The sequence below is a fragment of the Corvus cornix genome, chromosome 5, assembly GCF_000738735.6.
Source record: "Corvus cornix cornix isolate S_Up_H32 chromosome 5, ASM73873v5, whole genome shotgun sequence".
Classification (NCBI taxonomy): domain Eukaryota; kingdom Metazoa; phylum Chordata; class Aves; order Passeriformes; family Corvidae; genus Corvus; species Corvus cornix.
The window spans coordinates 45,920,638-45,941,191 of NC_046335.1; the positions used below are offsets into that span (position 1 = coordinate 45,920,638).

The 20,554-nt window shown below is 41.8% G+C and overlaps 1 protein-coding gene across 3 annotated transcripts in view; it reads left to right on the forward strand.

Moving 5' to 3' along the window:
• TSPAN4 (tetraspanin 4) overlaps positions 1-20,554 on the forward strand; it is a 428,081-nt gene that overhangs the window by 77,065 nt on the left and 330,462 nt on the right. The window contains exon 1 of one of the 3 annotated variants that reach the window (XM_019281512.3): positions 2,142-2,251. The exons of the other annotated variants lie outside the window; for them this stretch is intronic. The gene's annotated coding sequence lies outside the window, so the exon portion shown is untranslated. Of the gene's footprint in view, positions 1-2,141; positions 2,252-20,554 lie in introns of those variants that run through there. 3 annotated transcript variants of the gene reach the window in all.

Genomic DNA, 20,554 nt, shown 5'->3' on the forward strand with positions numbered 1-20,554 from the left:
ATTCTGCATTATTTTTTTAGTCACTTGCTCTAGTCCTTTAAAAGTGCAATTACATAATTCAGGTAAATTTAGAAAGGGAAAGATGGAGATCTCTGCACATGTCTGTTTTTTTTATCCTCCATGGAAGCTAGGAAAAATTCAGGTTAGGATTCTGGAGAGTAATTAGCATTTGAAATGGAGGTTAAGATTGGACAGTTTCTCATGTGTCATGGAGGAGATTATTCTGGAGTTTGCCTTCAATTGGGAGAAGTAATCTCTCAGTTTTAATAAATGACTGGTTTTTGAGTCTTGAAGCAGCTTCCCCATAGCTATTTTTTTTTCCCTTGTCAGAGAAGGTCATTGTCTGGTTTACGTTGAATTGAGAGCTTAGCCCAGCCCTCTGTATTTAACCTAGAATGCAGGCAAGCAAACAGCCTCTGCTTTGGAATTTGCTCTGAATAAGGCTGATTTTATTTGTTTGTACCACAGCAATGTTCACCAGCCCCAACTGGCAGCTCATGCTGTGTAAGCACTGTGCAACTGCAGGACAAGAAATGGTTCCTGATCAGACAGGTTTCAGTCCTTGTGGAATAACTGATCACTGTGTTAGTAAATGCTCCTGAATAGAGACTTCATGCTAGCTGTGCCCAGCCCTTCCAGAGGGAGGGAACACAGTTTATGGTGAGAGCTGTACTTCGTGCATACACAGTGCAGTCGTCTATCTGGAATAGCTGTAGTGTTTCCCAGGTGCGAAACTTGGAAACATCCTTGCACACAGGCTGCTTCTTTCCCTGAGTAGCACCTGGAGAAACACAGTGACCAGCAGTGGGCTGCTGGTGTCCTGGTGAAGGTGACACAGTCCCACCTGTGCTTTTCCCAGAGAACGCCTTCCAAGTGAACAGGGAGAGGAGCTGTGGGCTGTGTGGATTGTTCTTGCAACCTGCTCCCAGCCATCCGTGTTATGGGACAAAGCAGCACCTGTCAGGAGAGAGATAAGGGAACAGCTTTAGGGTTCAACTTCTATTAGGGGCTCCTCAGTTTGGGCTAAATGAGCTCTTCTGCCAGGCCATGTATTGGGACATTTGCAGCCTACATCATTAGGTTCTACTTAAGGACTTATTTGCCTTTTTCACTGATAAAATAAAAATGTTGTTTTGCAGAAACCTGGGGCTGATCGTCTTCCCCTCTGCTCCTGGAATCTGCATTTAAACCCAGGATTAGGAACTTATGGACACCACTGTTGACATGAATCTAAAGGAGAACAATTCAAAACTGTCAGTCTCGTGAATTTTCCTATGATGGTCTCGAGCATCACTAACACCTCTTTATATCCATCTGTAGGCTCAAGAATAGTGTTGCTTCCACTTGTGTTTTCCTTGCATTTAAAAAGCTGTCTCTACAGCTATAAGGGCTGCATCTTGATCCATTTTAAATGGTAACACAGATTGCATAGAAGCCTGGGACTTGTATTTGCGTTCTCCAGAGTAAGATTTCCAGTCGTCATGGTGAGAAGTGGATTAATTTCTGCAAACTCTGTGTGTGTACTTGAATCTCATCTGCGCAGTCATTTTGATGCTTTGAGTCCACCATTAGCTTCAGGTGCCTATAGACCAGTTGTCTGCCTCTGACTGACTTTTATGGGCTCTCCTTCCCGACAGGAAAGGGAAAGATATTTTAGGACATAGTTCATCTGACCCTGCTTTAGCCAACTGCTTTAGAAACAGATGAATCCTGTCCTGCAAGTGACTGTTTCTCTCCACTGTCTGTAGTGTCAGATGTTGATGTCAACATTGGCTCAAATGAATCCTGCATGAAATATATCCAGTTTTAAATTTAACCGATCAGGCATTTTCACTGAAGTGTAGTCCCCAGCTGGCAAACATGTCCTGGTGCCCAGGGAGCTGGTTGTGTGCTGTAACTTTCTCTACTTTTATTCTCCAGCTCTTTATCTGGAGAATGAAAATTATTCCATCATGACAGGAACACTGGCCTTTAGAAAGCTCCTTTTATCTACACAAATACTTTCTGCGGTATTTTTCCACTTTTTCTTATCCATCTTAGAGCTGGATTAACTTCAGAAAGACCTTGTATGGAACTCTAAGGCACATTTATTTCTTTGACCAGTAAATCAGTATTATAGTTTCCTGGGGCCTGGAAAAGAGGGTATTACTATGGAGTTATACTAAGTCCACTTTCCTGAATGCTGAATTTCCGAGGAAAAGATATAAATCTCCCCTGTGAAGGAGAAGAAGCTATATGAAAAAGACTTCAGGTGCCTTATTCTCTTTGTGTTTATGCTTGCTTGCCTTTCTTTTCTACCTTCCTCCCTTTCCTCAGGTGTTGCTATGTATTACTTAATCTCCTTTGAGGTAAGTATAGCTTCTTTGTCACTGTGCAGAACACATTAGTATTCAGAAGAGCCTTTTCCTGTGTCAGAGCCAATATTTTGCTGCTTTGTAACCCTAACCTTCTTGGAACTCTCCAGCTAATATTTTTCTTTCCTTCTGTCTTTTATTGACTGTGGTACATTGAGTATTGCTTCCCTCCCCGGTAACTTTTTGGTTTTTATTCATGACTAATACATCCATTTTATGAAGGCATGAAACCTATTTACAGGGGAAAGCAAAGCTGGTTTCAGGGGCTTGATGGAAGTGACAATAGGAAGCACAGGCTCCTGAGTCATGTGTTTTGTATAGGTGAGGTCTAGCGTGCAGCAGAGAGGCACAAATTCCGTGGCTCCGCAGGATCCTTCTGGCTGTGTCCAGTCTGTTTGGGAAGAGTTGTGCTGAGGCTTGCTGGCCAGGGTTTGGGTGAGCAGAGAGGGTGACAAAATGGGATTCCATTCTCCTGGCTCATGCTAGAGGAGAGGAAATCCCAGCTGCTTTACACCTCTGTGTCTCTTCTCCACTGTTCTTTGTCTGCTTGCACTGCAAACTGCTTCAAGGAGAAGCTTTATTCCTGCAATGCCAGTACAAAACACAGCATGTGGAGCTTTGCATCCTGTCCCCTGCCTCCCTTTATTTTCCTTCCCTCTGTGTTCTACTGTCATTTTAGTAGACACTGCTGGAATTCCAGTAACCAAAGTTAGTTTGCACATTACTTTTCCCCCCTTCCCTCTCCTCCTCACCTTCGTCTTATAGCCTTGACACAATCTCAGAGTGTGCATGTTTTAGAAGGCTTGGAATTCGCATGGCATGCAAGGGAGGAGGGATTACTTACATGCTTTGCAAATATTTATCATCTTGGTCACATGTGGAAGGTCTCAAATAATTTCTGCCAGGATCTTCTCATCCACAGCAGATTTTTTGACCACAGAACTGACATTTATGGGGCATAATAGGCTGTGCAGGAACACCTGGGTAGTTTGCTGGTGTGGACAGGGCAGCCGCTTTGGTTCTGGTTGGTATCCCCTGAAGTTCTAAGGAGATAATACTTTGGGTTGCCAAGGTATTATGGTAGTGAGGGATTAAGAAAAGCGGACAGTTGATTGTGGCTGTAAGGAAAAACACTTTTTTTATTTGTTTGGGAACATTATTCCAGACCACCCTTGCTTTTGTCATAGTTTAAATGTGGTTGCAGTTCCTCTGGTTTCATCTGACATGCTCAGGGCCTGGATGAAATGCAGACCTGTGATTCAGGGTTGTGGACCAATGTTTTAAGTGTCTGTTCTGGTATCTCACTAGCAGTGTTGTCTTGTTCACAGCTGGTCCCTTAAAGGATGCAGCTAACTCGTCACATTTAGGCTATCGAGTCACTGGTTCAGTGAGTCAGTGTTGTTGGTTATTTGTGGTGAAGTGCAAAACACAAATAACATTTGTTCAAATAACATTTATTTTTCAGCAATCCACATTTTGATAACTCTCAGCCTTCTCTGTAATTTGCAAATAATCTAGTCTCAGTTTTGCACCTTCCCTTTGGTGCTCTCCCAGCCTTACAAGAACATTGTCCAACAAAACTGGAAATGGTCACCAGTGAGCTGTTCAGAAGCTTTTGATTCTCTGCTTTGAAAGTGCTGTAAATCTAGTTCGTAGAGACAAATCTGGCCACCTTGGCAAGTAAACAAAAACAATCAGCACACCAGAATTTTTCAAGATGAGGTAAAGCTCTTGACAGGAATAGAGCAGTAGGAGAGAGTTGGTGTGGGGAAATCTGACAAGTTAATTTATTTTTGGTGTTTTAATTGGATCGGTTGGGAGACAGAAAGAAAAGATGGTGCAGGAGACAAGATGGAGTCCTGGGAAAGGGGAGCAGGGAAAGAAGTGTAAACATGACCAGCAAAATAATCTACTTGGTGTGCAAAGTCCATTTAAATGTAAATTACCCAAAGTGATTTTTTTAGTGGAATTTTTTATCAGTGCAGTGTAGAAAGACAGAATTATTTTCCCCCTTGTTTAAATACGTGATGCAGACAGCTGTAGAGGCTTACAAACATCCCTCATCTCTCTAGCTCCTCACACCCACTTCTTTCCTTTAGGCTCCTTGGAGCTGTTCCCTGCAGCAATGCTTCCAGGTAGTGACAGTGTGGATGTTCAGTCACCAGAGCCCTGTCAGGGCCAATTAACATCCTAATGACTGGCATGTACCATCTTGATAACATTCAGTCTGTGCTCTGTACCAGGGGACCTCTCCTCTTTAGAACCCATCTTGTCTCATCTGGACTGTACTGGTCATAGAAACCTGTAAAAAGAAACAAAAAAAAAAAAAGAAAAAAGAAGAATATTTCCATTTCATCTTGTGTTCTGAGTCCCAGGGGCTTCAGCCATACTGTCCTTTCTTTTTGCTGAAAGTGATGAATCTTGGCTTCAGGGAGGGGACTCAAATCAAACCACTGCTCTTACAGGTACTGAGAACTTTGGGCTGAAGCTTCAATGAGGCAAAGTAATGCAGTACTTGTTCTTCAGAGCTCTGTTGAATGAGAGCAAAGACCAGCCACATAGTCTTTAAATACTGAGTGCCTGGCCAGTATAAGGACTAAAGTGATACTTTCCTGAAATTACTGCTACCTGTTGTTGTTTGGTGGTCTGCTGCAAAATCTATTCCAGTAGCATCTGCTGTCAAAACCGTGCTTTTGTCGTTCAATCAAACCAGAGCTGAATGCAGTCCAGAGATCTTTTGGGTAGCACAGGCCAGGGCATGCAGATGAGGAGATTTAGGGGAGGTTTCACAGCTACTCAGTGCATGGTGGGAGTCCAGGTTGTAAACGTGCCTCTCAGCACCCTTTGTGAGCGTGAAGATTGTCGAGGGTTTGCAATCTGCTCTGCCAGGCTGGAAGGGGAACATCTCCTCTAGCAGCAGCAGAGTTAAATGCTGCAGTATTAAATCACCCTATCCCCGTGCTGTGTTTCATTGTTCAGTGACAACACGCTTTCAAGAGAAACTCACGCATCTATCCTGATTTTCAGCCCTGAAAGTCAGTGTTCCTTCTTGTTAATGTGCGTTGCTGTCCAATCTTGCCATGTCCTAGCTCTTCAGTGGCTTAAATGAAGAGCTGTGATGCCAGGGCCAGCTGGTTGGCACAGCTGGCACAGCCACACTGGGTCATCTGGAGAGAGAGGTCAGCAGTTTAATGCTCCTTAAGAGGAGCCAAATCAGTGGCGATGCCAAAGAGTGGCTGAAGGGCAGTGTGTTAGCATGACTGGACTGAAGCTGCAATAGGGAGGATTTCAGTTTATGGGGCTGGTGGACATGGCGCCTTTCACTGGTAGCAGAATGCTTGAAATGGCATTGCTAACATTCTGAGGACAAAAAATATTTTCTTCCCTGTAAGGGGCAGCAAATCATGAGTGTGAGCTCTGGAGAGCAAGTGAACAGGAATTACTATTTTTAAGGTCATAACTGTTCTTAAAACACACACAAAAAATAGCCCTGCCATCCCCTCGCCCAGTGTGCAAGGCTGAAAGACAGCACATTAACATATCCACATGGTGCATATGTTATTTTTAACATTGCTGTGAGAATTTTCCTGAATTTTTTGAATGGCGTTTGCATTTACTATCAGAATGCTGTCATATCATGACTTTTGAAATCCTAAGCTTAATGTTTTGATGTGATCTTCTGCCATGTCACAAGAACTTGATGGCCAGGAAGGCTGCAGGTACGTAGATAGGAGCACTGTGTTTGTTCTAGTACTTGCCTGCACCTCTTGTCTCTTCTGGATGTGTCCCCAGAAGACCTAAACCTGTGCCCTGGAGCCTTTTCTTGGAAGTGCCACCTTGAATGTCACGGTATCTGCTACAATCTGGTTTGTAATACACTGAGCCAGCTCTCATGTGCATGAGGTATAGTAAATCTGCAAGGCTGATTGACTGCATGCTCACAAAGTACCCAAATAGAAGCCCTCCTAAAATGGTCCCATGATTTGAACTCTTCCTCTTGTGATTTCTTATGTGCATGATTTAGTTTGTAGATGCCTGAGACTGATGCCCTCTGTCCCTCTCTTCTGCGTCCCTGAGCATCCCCAAATCAGACATTCTAGGCATCACACGATCACAATAGGCTGCTTTTTCCAGGGGATCTTGCATTAAACCCTACTGAAGGTCACACTTAGTTTTTCTTTACAAACATGAAGGCCAAAAATTGAAATTAAAGCAGAACCTCTAATAAAAGTGTGATTATTTTACATTGATCTCTCTTGAGAAGCTTAGGTGCTTAGTGAAGTGTCAAGTATGAGATGAAATGGGCAAAGTTGGCAGAGCTGATGTAAAAGATGGATAATAACAGGGCAGATTTTCCCACGTTAGTCTGCCTATATTCCTAATCCTGACCTAGAGCTATTCTACCTCTCCCTTCAGAGTAAGGCAGTAACTAGGTTTCTGTGGCCTGTTTAACAAGAGGATAGTGCCCTGCTGCTTTCCAAGACGCGTATGAGAAGAGAGCATGTAAGCTCCCCGGCAAGGATTCAGGGGCTCTGACACAGATTTTGGCAGCTAAGCACATCTATCACCTGTAAGACAGGGGCTGGTTAGTTGCCCATGCTGCAGAGAGGGGCAGAGCGTGAGCCAGCCCTCCTGTCCCAATGGAGCTTCACAGCCTTCAGAGCAATCTGGTTTCTCTGAAAAGGACTGAAGCCAGAGGCTGAGAGTTAGGGATTGAGGGCTGCGGCTCGAGGGTGATCCCCAACTGCCCAGGAGAACATAAATCTCATTGGTGTGATTATAGACATATCTATTGTGGCCAAATCTGCAAAAATCATGTAGATCTCTAACTCCCACTGATCTTGGGAGGATTAGGTGCCTACATGACTTTGTACATCAAAACTGCCTGCTTCAGTTCTTCTTTTGCAAAATCAATAAAAAACTATGTCTTCTTTTTACCTCCAAGTCTGGCTTTGTAAAGATGCTCGGATTTATCCTGAAGATTTGTTTCTAAATCAGTGGGGACATGCTCTCAGTTGGGGCTCTCATCACAGGGTAATTACTGCTTTATGTCAGGGTACAGAGGTGTCACACACAGGTTTCTGCTCAAGCACATAGTCAAAAGTCAGAATCTGCAGCTCAAATGTGGTCAAACCAATAATCTGAGCACTCAGTGGTTTTCTGTAGTGCAGGACAATTCCCAGAGATTAATGTAAATGTAAGAGCCTTTCTAGTGGAAGCAAACTACAATCCTATGATTGCATTAGACATTTCAAATGGCTCTGTAAAGACTTGGCAACTACATATTTTTGAAGCACATTTATTCTTGGCGCAGCTTAGATTCTAGCTCAGTGATGAATTACTTTAAACTTTAAAATGAACTCCTTGTCCTGATGTCAGGATGGATTGTGATCTTAAAGGTGACTTGTAAGAGAAAACAAATATTTATTTGGCTTCTGAATTTTTTCATTATATAGTAGGTAAAAAGAGCACAAAGAGCAGACACTTCTTGAAAGCATCAGTGGTGGCTGAAGGAATACTAAAACAAAAAGCATTTCCAAATATCAGATCCATATAGTTCTTTCAGACTTGCAAAATTTCCTTCTGAGCCAAGTTCCCTTTCTTTCATGTCCACTTCAGTTAAAGACTGAGTTTTTTTCTTTATTTGTTTCAGAGTTTCAGTGTCCTTTCCAGGTAAAGTACAGGAGCTTGCAATGTCTATTCCTAGGACACCTGTGGAGGAGACTTGAAGTTGGCTATGCCAGTTACAAAAAGCTGGCTGCTAAAGAGGTAGGAAAAGGAGAGCTTAGAGTTAAATTTAAAATTTATCCAAATACTTGGAAGGAAGAAAGCTGCCATCATCTTGCTACTCAAAAAACTCATCTTTTTCAATCACTGAGACTGATTTTAATCCCAGTTGTGGTCTGTATTTGTTCTGTACAAGTTGTTTTTTACCAAGTGACTGATAAAGTCTTGTCTCAGCATCATACTGTAAATTAAACTTAAAAGCCACACAACCTGATGTGATGGCTGATTTTTGTCCAGAAGCAAAATACCCACCCTAGCATCTACATTTTTGAGGTACAGACTAGGATGTTTTGCTTATTTCCTGCTCCACCCTTAAGCTTACTGCTTAACTGCTTACTCATTCTGTGTACACATTTAAGGTGTTTTCATGAATCTCTGGAGTTAACTGGTGTACCTTGTGTTTATTAGGATAAATGTTTTGTCAGCAATAATCTTGAATATCAATAATTAATAATTTATGCTTATGACTTTTATTGAATTTGTGGTGTGTATCATTCTTAGTGTGGCATCATGGCATGGTATTTAGACAGAGTCTTTTCATGAGGGAAATCTGGTCTCTGTCTGCCTTTGAGTTTGGGCTTCTTGTGGGCAGAGCTGTGCTAACAAATTCTTGGTCTATCCAGCTGTAAGAGTCCATAGATAGTCCATATCTTAAATCTGTGGCTGCAGCAAGTTGAGAGGACATGTGAAAAACAACTGTCTCAGCACACACTCTATAACCTGCTTGATTTGCTGTAATCTGTTGATGGATCTGATATCCTGATGTATATCCCTTGACTGGCCACATCTGTGTTGCATTTCAGCATGTGGGACTACTGTGGAAACCAGCAGTTCTGCAGTGGGTTTTTGTGAGGTAGAAAACAGAACAAGTTGCTTTTCTATTAGAATATATTCACTCTCTGTTTTGAGTATTTTCAGTTGGCTGCAGATTCGTTGTGAAGCAGTATGATGTACTTTTGTGGCCAGCAAGGAGAGAATTTCTGAGCTTGGTTTTGGGCTTGTACTTTGTACAGTGTATAAAGACTTTGTAAAGTTTTCGAGTGGTTCTGGAATAGGATTGGTAGCAGAACTGCCATGCAGTCTGTAGTCTGCTGATGCAATCTGTAGTTCTGCTGGATGAAGGGGTGTCAAGATACAGTAGTTACCTCACAGTGAACAGCAGGAAAGATGGTACTTCTGTTCTTAGGCTTCTTGAGCTGTGTCTCATTGTGACCAAGGAGTCTGTAGAGTCTGATGGACTAATTCCTAGGCCTTGCCCTGTGCAGCCCTGGGTGGCTTGAGAAATGAATGGGGAGCATGAGGGAATAGTGGCCAGAACATGAGTTTTGAGGACCATGCTCTATTGTTGCAAATTAGATGAAAGTAGGTTGGTTTTGTTTCTGTGTCTGGGAGGGACAACAAAGAACTTAAATGCTGTCACTGGCTGCCTGGAAGGCAGCTGTGCCCTCTGGTCCATTGTGGCTGGCTGACTACAAGCTCAGACAGTACTTAAAATGCAATCCTCCCAGGACTGCCGGCGTTGAGGCGCCAGGGCACAGTGCTACAACAGCGATCTGCAAAATATCTGGTTGTGCACTTCATTTTGGCCTGTGTTTCTCCTGAGACAGTTCGTTGTCTGTCACAGCTGTATGTTTTCTCCCTGTTCCAAGAATATGGTTACAAATACTGTGTTTCTGGCTTATTACTTCGAACATTTTTTCTACCACTTCACAGGGCTTCCTTTTGCACCACCCAAGTGCAGAACACTCATCTTTGCTGTCAGGTCTTCATAGCCCGCCCCTGCCCTGTGTATCTTGTCCTGTGCAGCACTGAGACATCACCCCCCATCTGCTCTGTCAGCCTTGAGTCTTCATTGTCATGCAGTTCCAAAAAACCTCCTTCGTGTTTTCTTCCATGTCACATCTGGCAAGAGGAGCTCTACTTAAAGGTCACCAAAACTGACAACTTTTCTCATTCTCAGTCTTCCCATAGCACTCTGCTGTGCCAGCAGCAAGCTGGGAGATGAGACAGCTGCTACATGGAGAGTACCTGCAAAGCTCAAGGGAGAAGCTGCTGAGTGTCAGAACTGCCTGTGTCCCCCTTTTTTTTGCCTATGTCAGTACTCTGTTGCTGCCCAGGGAGGAGCAGGGTGTGGAAGGTGGGAGAGCACTGCCTGCTGGGGCTGGCCTGGTCCCTGCTGAGCCACTCTGCTCCAGCTCCTCTAGGACCAGCAAGGCTGCCTCTGCTCAGCACTCCTCAGCCTTAAGTAAGGGGTGCCTTCCTAAGAAGCTTTCAGTTGGGGAGTGATGCCATCGTGGCAAGCTCCTTCACATGTCTCCCTCAGACTGTATGAATCCCCCCAGGGACCTTAGTTGACAAGTCCTTTAGGACAGGGCCAGTGTCCCCCTAACTTAGTGCCCACTGTGTTTGGTAAGATGCTTAGCAAAATATGCAGGAATGCTCAACAATTCCTTCACTACTTCCAGTGCTGGTCACTATAAGCTTGTTTAAGCTCTGTCCTTCTCTCTTGCCATGGAAAAGCACAGTGAAATTTATATTTTGCATAAGAGGGAGCGCACATTCCTTCATTGATGAGAGAAATAGTGCTGGCTCTGGTTTCAGTACTAACAGCAACCAAAGCCCCCCAAAAGAGAATTTTTCTCTGTTCCACTCCCTTGGTAAACAATTTTATGTGCTTTTTGTCTCATTATGTTTTATTTGCCCCAGTTGTTTGTATATATAAAGAGACTAAAGTAGAATTATTGAATAAAGTCCCTGGTGTTGAATCTATGTGTTTCTCATGTATGGCTTCACATGGAAGGTTTTTTTTTAATTATTGTTTATAAGACACTGTGTATTGTACCTCCTCCCAATGGTTGCACTCCCCCAGACGAGCTAGCATCTGCTCCTAATGCTTTTACCTTAGCTGGCTATAATTCTGTTCTAACCTGGGAAATATTTCCTTCTAGTGTGGCCAAATGATACATGTAGCTCTGTTATTGATATGTGTGCATCACAACTAAGTGTCTGATTGAGAATCTGCATGGGATTGTGAATCTTTCATTGATTTCTCCATAGGTTTTGACTGTACCTCTCATAACCTATCGTTCTCGGTGAATCTGTCCTGCTCTGTTTACTTGCTTCACGAGATAAGGATCATGCTGTTCCTTGCTGAGATGTATTCCCGGGAGCCTTCCTTTTTTCACCTGTGCAGTGATCATTTCATGTTTTAGCAACCTGATGCTAATAAGTGCTGCAGCATTAGCTGTGCCTTGGAGACAAAGCCACTGTAATACAGCTCCGATGTACCCATGGGTTTTACGTGGTACAGCCAGGGTGTAAATGGGTGACTGTGGCTGCCCTTAATCTACATCAAAACTCCCCCAATACTATGTTTGTGAAGGGATGACATATCACTCTGTACTTTGCTTATCTTGCTCATCTCTTACGATCCTTCCTTGTTAATCCCTAGTTGCTATAGTGAGTTGTCTTTGTGCTCCTCTTTACCTTTTGTCCCACTGATATTTTTGCAGCTTCTTTATGTGTATGTCTGGCTTTTCTATCCCCGTTTTTTCCAGTGGTTTCTATTCTTGGCTATGTGGATGTCACTTTCCATCTTACTCCTTCGTGTTTTATGGCTGTTTTTCATCTCATGTGGCACTGGACTCCTCTGTGGAGCGGAGTGGGTGCTTTGGATGTGCATGCAGCTAAACAAAGACCATCAACTCAGTCTTCCCTGGCAGCTGGGAGGAAGATTACAGGAGCAGGATTTGTATCAGGATGGTTCACCGATGTAGTCACAATTCAAGCATTTGGCTGGGTAAGTGTTCGTGGGAACAGACTGCAGCCTGGTGAGCCTGAGGAACCAGGCAGCTAGACTAAAGGAAAGATGTAGAACCAAGGGCCAGTGACATGTGCTTTGCACCAAGATTGCAAAGTCCCTGCTCCTGTTTTGAACACAGGCACTCAGCTTCTACAGAATTGGAGTTTTCTCTGTAGCCCACATTAATTTATTACATTCATGTATTGAGCTGGCTGCGTTCAGTATGTCGATTGAATGGAGAGATGATTTAAAAACATGAAGTGTTCTGGAGAGAGATTAAACTGTTTCCTTGTTCAGTAGTTCATATCTCTCGATCAGCCATGAAAATTGAAACGGCAAATATTAATAAATTAATTGACACATTTGCTACTCTCATTGTAATGATACAGCCAATCCACAAACAGTCATATTATGAGTCATATCTTCAGAAGCAGGAGATATTTTTTAAAATGTGGGGTTATTTCACAGTATTGGGTTTTGGTTTTAATTTGTCCTCTGCTTTATGAACATTTAGGCTTATTATTACCAGGCTTTCTTCTGCAGTCAGGAGGAGCAGAAACTTAGTTTGTCCTTTTTTTTTTTTTTTTTTAATGACAGGGCACTTACACTCAAGAGGAGACCTACAATAATAGTAAAAATTGACAGACCTACAACTTTTTCTGTGTTCTTTTAGTTATGATTTAAAGCACTTTAAAGATTCAGCTTTCTGTGACAAGCAGTGAATAATGTTAATTGAGGCTTCTTGAAAAACATTTATAGTTGTCACTTTCCCTCCATTCTTTCCTTTCCCCACTCCCACCCCTCTTTTACCAAATTCAGAAGTTGTTATAACAACATCAGCCATCGCTTTCTCAGTTGTCAGTGCACAAGGACAACAGTGCTTTGGACAGGAAACCTTAGCAGGGTAAGTTCCCAAAACTTCCTCAAAGATCTTGTTGCAATTTCTTGCCCTTGTTTAGCTATTTGTGTGGGAGGATTATTTTCCTAATGTTTTGATGGCTGTGTTAGAGCTGTAGTACTTTACTAGGGCCTGATACTAATAAATCACAATTGCATTATAAAAAAAATCCCAGTAGCCAGATTTAAAAGCACTTTGAAGTATTGTAGAGGTTCTTTCTATACTGAGTGGCCAGGTGATAAAATGACAGTTAAAATGAATCACCACTGAATGCAAAGCATTGCATGTAAAAAGAAAATAACCTTCTTCCCTTCCCTATCAAAAACCCCACAAAGTACGTGAGGATAGTGATGATGAGTCATACCTCAGCTAATGCTGCCTTGGGAAAGTTGCTCCTAATAAGTCTTTGGAAGAGTAAGCACCGTGTTCAGAGGTGATTAAAGAGGCAAATAAAATGAAAGATTTTTTTTCTGCTGTGTGTGAATTCATCAATTTCTAGACTCGTCAGCCTGGAAAAGAGGTAAATTAGAGGTCGCAGGAGAAGGCTAATGAAATCATGAAGGAAGAAGAGAAGATGAATTAGGGAATGAAGGTTCACCTTCTCATAAATAAGGCATTATAAACTATCCAATGAAATAAGTAGTAGATATTAAGTAAATGGAAATACATTTTCCTGCAACATGGAACGGAGCTGTGGAACTTACTGCTACATCATATTGTTGAGTGTAAAAGCATACACAGACTGGAGAGATTCATGGGCTGTAAAACAGAATAGTTCAACCCCAGCCTCTAGCTGAGGAGCCATAAGCTTGTAGTAGTCAGCTGGAACTCTTTAGGAAAGGGAAATGTACATCCTCTTTAAGGATGTAGCGGGAGGAAGGTAATGCTACCTTCTCCTAACTTCTGACTCCTACCATCTTTGCTTCCACGTTCCTGCGGGGCTGGTTTCTTGTGTTTGTGTGTGAGTCTGTGTATCTGAACAGCTTCGAGTCACGGAAACACATTCCCATTCCCCTTGTCTTCACAGACGTGTGCACATTTTTCTGCAAAGCTTTTCTCCGTAATTAGATTGCATCTGTGTTATTTCAGTGAAACGGGATCTTGGTGCAGATTACATTGTGCAGAAAAATCCACGGCGATGCACCGAGGAAAATCTCCACTAGTTGTCACTCGATCCCCATTTTAAAGCTGACTTCAAGACCAGTTCGAGCTTCTTTCTCTTAGAATGATCTCCTGGGCCCCAAATAACAAATATCTGGAACAAATTTTGCTACAGAGTCCTTCTAAAACATGGTGATAGGAATAAGTTGAAATCCAAGAGATGGCAGTGCCTGCAAGTGTTGTTCTGTGGGTTTTGGCTTTCTAAATAACTACCCTTAACAGCGCATTGCCCAGGGTCAGAGCTAGTGTGGGAACTGCTGTACACACACTGCATGCCAGATCCTCTCTCTGGAGGGCTGATGATCCCAAAGGACACGTTCCCTCCAGGAGAAATTACAGAAGAATGAAAAGGGTGTGGTGGTGCCAGGGTTAGCTTGTGATCAATGTTTTCTTGGGTTAGCAGAACTGTAAAGGATTGTGGCAAAAGGGTGCCAGCTGTGATGAAGAGGAAGGGGTTCAGTAGAGGTATTTTGCAGCTTATTCCCAGGATAGTTTTCTTTTTCTGGTCTCACATCGAAAAAGCACCTAGATTTTTAACCAGAGGAAGGTAAACTCTTTCACAACTCGGTGTTTTGCCTGCTTATATTTCTTTGGTACTTGCATTCAAAGCCAGCACGAGTTTGAGAAAAATAATAAATGTCATAAACTTGATAAACGTCTTTTTTCTTCTGCTGTCTTTAGCTCTTCCTGTCACAGGTTCAGTTTTGGAGCTCACATGTTTTATTGTTTGTGTAGAAGTAGTGTTGTGTTGAACAAATCATGTTCTGCACCGGTTGGTGCTTGATGCTGTGAAGCGAGGAAGGAAGACTCTTCTTGTCTTGAAGAGTTTGCTGTCTGAGTAAATTACAAGAAAATGCAAACATGACATAATTCAGACTTTTAATTCTTTGTTATATTTGCAAGGTAGTGGTCAGTGATGGAGCCTGGGAGTAAGAGCAGTTAGGATGTCCTGCACCCTGCTCCCACATGCTCACTCTATAAGTACCATCATGTGCACACCAGGAATAACACAGAGCAAAGCAGCCTGAGTTGCTGTGGCTGCAAAGGTGTGATTTGTTCCTACAAATCAGTTGCTGTTTCCAGTCGCTCAGTGCTTAAGTAGTAGGCAGAGCTTGTTTAAAAGGGAAGAAAACCCCAACAACAAAAACCCCCCAACCTAACAACCACCATAAAACCCCCAAAACAAAACTAAAAACCCACAACCAAAATGAACAAAAAATTGACCCCCAAGCCCACTGACAAAATCAAACCAACCCCCTCCCATATTTCAGGATTTAAAGAAAGAGGTTTCCTTTTTAAAGTAATGAAACTGGAAGAATTTGTTTTTTAAACACTTGTTCACTGTAATGGTAAAAGTGTTATCCTTAGTTACTGCTATAAAATTTAATAGAAAGTGTTCTGCAATCCATTTTCTCTTCTCTCTTCTTCTCCTGAAAGGAGTAAAGAAAATCAGCTCAAATTGAATTGCTCTCAAGGTGTTTCTTCAAGGTTAGAGAATGTTTCCTGCTCCAGCTACCCATTTCCTTTGAAATAACTATGTTTTGGAAATTCTGTGAGCCCAGGACATCAAAATGAAATTCAAGGGAACAAGGGTGTATTTGAGACCAATGGGCAGGGTGTTCATGCATTTGTATCCCAGGACTTACTATGTTTCATTTATATACTGAGAAAAGATGGGGATATTTATTTGCATGAAAAATGAGTATTTTATCTCTATTATATCAGCTGATAATTTGATTGCTTTGTTGAAACCTTTATTACACATCTTTGTCTAATACTTTCTTCATTCTTTAATTTTCTAAAAGCTGTTTGAAAACCATGGAGATTAGGCAATCCCTTCCCCCACGTTACATTTTAAATATAGAAGAAAATATTCAGAAACTTCTCATTGCTCTTGATTGCCTTTTAATTATTCTATGCTTTAATTAAGTCTCACCATTCCTCATTAAGGGTATTGTTCAGGAACTGTTTTAGTAATCCTGCACAAGCAGCATCTGTGAAAGCTTTTGGTAGCTGTTGCCTTGGTAAGGAGAATTTTCACTTATAAAAGCAAGTACCACATGACGAGTTTTGGTGCCCTGTGTCGCCTGGGGAAGCCGTGGGGCAAAAGTTAGAATCCCAGATTTATAGGATGCCTAGGAAACAAGTTCCTGAAGCTGAGCAGCCTTGCCTGGAAATAATGGTTGTGCTAATAAAGTGACCATTTGCATGGTTTATGCTGCACAGCTCATAATCTCTATTAGCAAATTTGATGGCATTCTTGATCCAAGCCACTTTGTAATAAAATCAGAGGTGCCAGACAGTGACTTCTTAGGTGCTTAGATCATTGTCTCCTGTGGTAGCAAAAAGTCTGAGGCAGGGATCAATGCATTGGGATGCATGAGACAGCTCACACCTGCCTGCCTGCACGGGGAGAGAGGGGGGAGCTGCTGCCAAGGCCAGAGATGTCCGTACTCCCTGTGACACCGGTGTAAGGCGACCTGGAGGGTCTCTCTCCTTCAGCTCAGTCACTGACTCTTCAACTGTTGCACAGAATTTATTCTACCACTGCTAGACGTGGAGCTCAAGTGAGAAATTCCTGGGTCACTGTAACATGAATAAAGTACATGCTAAATTGATCAACTACAGCTGAGAGTAAGTCTGCAGTGCAGCTGCTTAACTAAATTTAAAGCTTAAGGATCACCTTGAAGAGAAGTTTGAGGAGCAGTAAAGTTTTCCAAACAATGTCCATGCTGAGGCAGTGCCTAGGTAACTTGGTAGCAAGGTGAAAGAAGCCTGGGAAGTTGCAGTAGCATTGTGGGAGGCTTTGCCAGCTTGTCTGCTATACTGGATGTGTGTTCAGTTTGCAGATTTGTCAAATGAAAGTGCTGTAGTTAAATTCTCAGTAGAATGAGCCTCTGTCTCCTTGGCTGACACATGTAGAGCACCCTGCTTTTGCAAAGGTCAGTATTAGCCATAAAACTCATGTAGGTAACTTAGCTCAAGGCATTGCCATGAGCATGATATAATTTGGTTGAACACCTCATGGTGATCAGTCTCATGTGGGGTCACTCCTCTCTCTTGCACAGAGAAGCAGAGATGATCTGCTGTCTTTGTGTGTGTGTATGCAAAAAAACCCAAGTAGTGTAGCACACTTCAGGGTTGAAGTTGTGTACAGCACTGTCTCAACCCTCGTTGACATTTTGGGTATTCAGCTGTGCATAAGTGAGTCTGCCTATCAGTTCATCGGGGAATCTAGTAAATGAGGAACTGCTGTAATTAAAATCTTGCTGGTGTGAAATCCTACTGAAAATACTTAGCATCTGCCGTGCAGTAATCCTTAAATACTTAACAAGCTTTTGACTTTCTTATGAGGAGGTAAACATCAGTATCTCCCATGTTTCAGAGACTGGTATGCAGAAGAGTCAAGTGACTTTTCTTACTCATGTGCAGTGAACCAAAAAAGAGTTCTTTGATCAGGATTTTAACTTTAATGTTGAAGGGCCGCATACATGCAGTCACAGTTATTACAACCTGTAGAGCAAAGTCTTATCTGTTCTAGGTGGAATATGAGTTTTAGCTCCTTGTCAGTCAAGGAGAGATCAAGTGACTTTTTCTGGAAGAAATGAACAGTCTTACACTGTTGCAAAAGAAAAGGAGCTCTGGCTGTAAATTCACCTCTTTCTTGCACAGATTTTTTTTTTTTTTTTTTTTTTTCATCAGTGAAAGAGCAGAAGTGCTTGATTATTTAGGAAAGAAACTTTTCCTCAATCAAGACTATAAGGACACTTTGAAAAATACAGGTTAGAGCCTTATGTAGCATGTAAACCGTATCAACATGCTGTGAGTGGCTTATTGTAGAAGCAGGATACTTGAAAGAGTCAGATCAGTAATAAAGTGTAGCTTGACCAAGATCTGGTTTAAAAAGGAGTTGAATAATTGCTGCAAATGGGAAAATATTTCAAGTGGAATGTAAAAGACTCCTTCACCTTCATGGAAATGAAATTGCATTTCACATAAGCTCCTGGAGACTGATAGCCAGAACCTGCCTTTAAGCTTGGAAGGGGTGATGGGGCAGAAATCTGAGATGAATTTGGAGGTTGTATAGCCCAGGTATATATTGTGAATAGACTCTGAGAGACTATAGGCAAACCTTGATGAGACTGAAGAGAGAAGAAAAATGATCAAAAAACTGACAGAAATTTAAATTTAATCTTAACAGAAGTCCCTGCTACTTCAGTGTATTCTGATAGGCTTTTTTTGTGGCATCCTGCTTACCAAGCTGTATCTGGAAAACCAGATCATGCTTAGAGAAGTCATCTGGAGTTCTGCTGTGATTCGTTATCTCTAATTCTGACTAAAACATTTAGTCAAAACAGCTGACAAATACATGTATGGTGTTCCTTATTCTTAGCTCTAGGTTTACAAACCTCCATTAGAACATCATTACAAGATTCATAGAATTGCCATATTTTCAACATGAAATTGGCTTTTTTTTTCCTATAAGAAAGCTCATTGTGAAGTCACTGAAATGTGAGTTATTTCTAAGGGGGTATGTTGCCTACTCCTAATTCTGCAGATGAAGTAACTGATCACATACTGCAAGTATTAACTGAATATGCAGCAAAATAAATACAAGCCAATAAAATTTGCTTATCTTCCAGCTGAAATGTAGCTGTGGAGGGTTGCTGTGATACCCATTTTAGGTAATACAATAAAGTTTGAAGGGTAGAAGGAGGAATCGATGATACCCTTCTGTGAAATTTGAGGAAGACTGAAGCACAACCCATATAATACATTTGTTATTATTTATAGACTTTTATTTAAAGGTTTCTCGGTGGATGAGTTCCAAGACTTCTGTTGTCCTTAAAGAGTTCAGTCTGGCAGTCAGCGAGTGTGTGGTGATGATTCATCAGGTGTAGTGAGCTCAAATAAATTTTTGACAGATGCAATTAAGCTGTGCATCTTAGCAACATTTTTCTTAGCTACAGGTCAATGTACTCTCCATTTGTTCAGGGCTTTCTCTTAAGTGACAAATGGTGCAAGACAGCTGTTTTGGAAATAGGACTCATTCAGTGTCAGAGGTGAGAAAACACTTTTTATTGTTTATAATGGAAAGGCTAACACCGGGGTCCCCACAGAGGGAGCTTTAGGAAGCTCTGCAGCTTTATACTATGTGGGAGTTATAGGAAACCTTTTATTGTGGGGGGCAAATAATAGTTAATCCTTCTTCCCTTAGTCCTTGATCTCTGGTAGTAGAGAATAAAAGAGGCGTTCTTACAGCATGTGATCCCTTTATCAGGAATTTATTTCCTCTTTTGCATAGTCTCTATGCATGCTGCCCACTGGGAACTGTATAAAGCAGATGACTTCATATCTCATGATGGATTTCAAGCAGTCTTCTGTGCTGTTTTGTAACAGTCCTGCAGGCCAATACAAGTATGCAGAAGATGGCAAGAAACAGAGGAATGCATGTCCCCTCTGAGCCTCTCTGTCCCAACAGACCTGTTCAAGGGTTAGCAGTTGATGGATTTTCTTTAGTTTCCTTTTGCAGCCATCTAAAGGCACAAAATATGATTTGGTGTTGAAAATTGGAATGACTTAAAGGAATTGTCATTAAAATGCTAAGCCTGTAGGAACTGTATTCACTGGGAGGAAAAATGCCAGATGTTTCAGATATAGTAGATGTTGAGGAGAGATTAATTAATAATTTGTGTGTGTATTTTCTATGACTAAAGTTCACATACTGAGAAAAAGTGATTAGATCTGTTTATTAAGGGTTAGTGTAGAAAAGTTGTTGAAAAAGTGAAAAAAGTGATAATGAGTTTTCACTGCACTGTTAATGAATCACATAAGCATGGTAATAAACATAGTGAATTCCAGCTTTTAAGGTATCATTCACTGACTCACACTGTCTTTACTCTTTAGGTGTACTCCTTAGGTGTTTATCTAAAAATATGTATGTGTTTATATATGTGTGTATGTGTCTATATACCTATTTATATATTTATGTGCATATATAAAAATAAGATAGAGCAGCCTCATAGATCTGGATTTGTAGAACAAAACAGTGCTGGAGGACTCACGATGTGCTGGCCTGCACTGCCTGCTGAGACTGCTTGTCAGCCTGTGTGGCTCTAACCCGTGTTTGAGCAGGAGCAGTGACTGTGTAGGTGTGGTGTTTTCAGACAGGCACCTCGTGATAACACTGCCATGTTTCTCTGTGGACGTTCCCACAATGTGTACCTGGACAAAGCCACGAGGATCCTTCCTAGTGCAGTCCTTACTACTCAAATAAAAGCAAAGAGCATCAGACCAATTGCATTGTAACACAAAAGTGCACATTTATATGCTTAACTTCACTGCTTTTGGGGTGTTTTAATTTGAATTTTTCTCCTTGAATGTGAAGCATCCTCATTTCACGGTTGGCAGCTTTGTTTATTTTGTTAAATGTGGCATTTCCTCTTAGAGCTTTCACAGGCTGCTCAGCTCGAGGAACTTGCATGTTCTGTCTTCTGAGCCTTGGATGCTGCTCTTCAGTGTGTCTTGTCTGTTGTGTTGTCTGTGTGAGTT